Below are 2,306 nucleotides of genomic sequence, written 5' to 3'. Positions count from 1 at the left end.
CGGCCCCATAACAAATCTTATTAGTTGTACCTAGTCACTATCATACATTTGATCTGGACGTGATGTATGAGAAAACTCCATTTTTCAATATGGGTGGGGACGATTACAACATAGACGATAGTGTGGAGTTTAGAGTTGGTCACATATCCAAAAATAGAGAGGCAGTAATGCAAGGTGTAAAGAATTACAGCATTCGTAGAAGTGTTGAATACCGAGTTGGTAAGTCAGATTAATTAAAGTACCATGTGCATTGCAGGCAATTTGCAGTAGGATGTCGTTGAAGTCTCCGTGTTGCCCTCTAAAAGAATCTCAAATATTGGTGAGGTCAAGTTTAATTGTGGTGTATATTCTTATTTATCATGATTATTTTAGTTATAATAAGGTAACTGGGAGGAGTCATATAATAAGGTACCGAGGTTGCTCCAAACATTGCATATTTGTTGTCTTGAACAATATTTGATTTCAGAGCCGTACCATACTATGATGGGCACTTAGTGGTATGCAACTGCATCCAATTTGATAAGGTATTTTGGACACCTGTATGGAAAATATGGTGGTGTGTTGCTAATTGGAGTGGCACAAGACGGTAACAGTAATATCCTTTCTGTGGCATTGGCAATTATTGAGTCTGAGACTTTGGAGTCCTGGTCGTTTTTCCTTACCAACTTAAGACGACATGTGACACTACAAGAAGGACTTTTGATTATATTTGATAGATCCCAAGTGATCAAGGCTTCACTTAGAGTCGATGATAGTGGTTGGAAGCCTCTTAGAGAGTTCCATGCTTTTTGCGTTAGGCACATGGCTGCAAACTTCATGTTATGTCTCTAATCTGCCAAGGGAAAGCGATATCTCATGAAGGCAGACTATAGTCCAAGCAAGACTGGGTATGAGTGGTATATGGATGCTTTGAAAGGTTTATCACTTAAGATGGCAGACTGGGCCAGTAGATTCAACAAGGAAATATGCCACTATGATAGCAGTCACATGTTTAAGCACATGACAACGAATCTCTCCGAGTGTATGAATGCAGTTCTTAAGGGTACACATTATTTACCGATTTCAGCCATCCTGCGATGTACTTACGAGAGGCTGCAGCAGTTGTCCATCTTGTGGTGGTCAGGAACCGATCGATATTGATCAGGTCTTCAGAGGGCTTGATGGTCAAACTGGTCCCTATTCTACTGGGCCAAACCTATCAACCTATGGACATATGCAACAATAATAATCTCTCAAATTATGCAACAAACTTTTGAATAACATACATAAAAACTACAATAATCGCATATGAAAATAGTTACCTCACGGCTAGCAAAAATATTAGAATCTATCTCTCTGGTGGACACCACTAAAGAAATCTATGGTAGATCTACGATACCAGAGTGTATCAAGCAATGTCTATGGTAGATTGATATGCTACAGAGCATAAAGAGTGGTACGTCCAGGCAAGTACAATGGATCTCCAAGACAGTCTAATAAGGGCAGCCACTTGATATGGACCTGATTGTTTAATTTTTCTGTCATCAGACAATTCCCAATCAGCAACAAGATGTAACACCTACTGTAATGTCGAAGGGTGGTTGCATCTATAGTAGTTGGAATATGCCGTACTCGGTCCCTCAACCACGTAATCTTGATAGAGAATGACTCATTTCTTTGCACTCTCTGCTGTTGAGCATGAAGATGCCTGGCACTAAGGGGCTCATCTATCCACTCACAGGTCGGGTGCTGGGACCATCTATGAAAATCATGCTAGCACCCACCCACTGGCTCTCTGTGAATTTGTAACCTAAGGTGGTATGCAACATATTGTAGGGTAATGGTGCACTCACCCCAAGTCAAGTGGAAAGTGTAGATCTACGGACATCAATACTCCACGAATGCAGTAATCAGGGAATTGTCAAAGACAAAGTCCCTGAGCTACATCGTGTTGCCAAAGTTAGCCTCCCTTTTGACGTTCAGTGGTGCAAGAGTGTGGCTCACTCGCCTAGGGAGTAGTAGGTGTGGCCTTTGTTAAAAAATAAAAATATTTCAATAACAAATCTATTTCAATTGTAAATATTTTTATTATGAAATAAAAAGATAAAAACAATAATAACAATTATTTCACATTTCAGAATAATTAACTTTAAAAATCAAACATTTAAAAAATTTATCTAATATTATTTTAACAAATATCCAGTAAAATAAGTTCTCTAACATATTCAAAATTAATTAAAAATAAAAAATATAAGATTTGATTTAAAGAAATAAAAAACATAATAAACATTTAATAAATAAATTAAACTAAATTAATCAATTAACAT

Source organism: Arachis duranensis, chromosome 5 (assembly GCF_000817695.3).
Source record: "Arachis duranensis cultivar V14167 chromosome 5, aradu.V14167.gnm2.J7QH, whole genome shotgun sequence".
Classification (NCBI taxonomy): Eukaryota; Viridiplantae; Streptophyta; class Magnoliopsida; order Fabales; family Fabaceae; genus Arachis; species Arachis duranensis.
The sequence above is the reverse complement of the archived record's forward strand: the minus strand, read 5'-3'. Positions refer to the sequence as shown.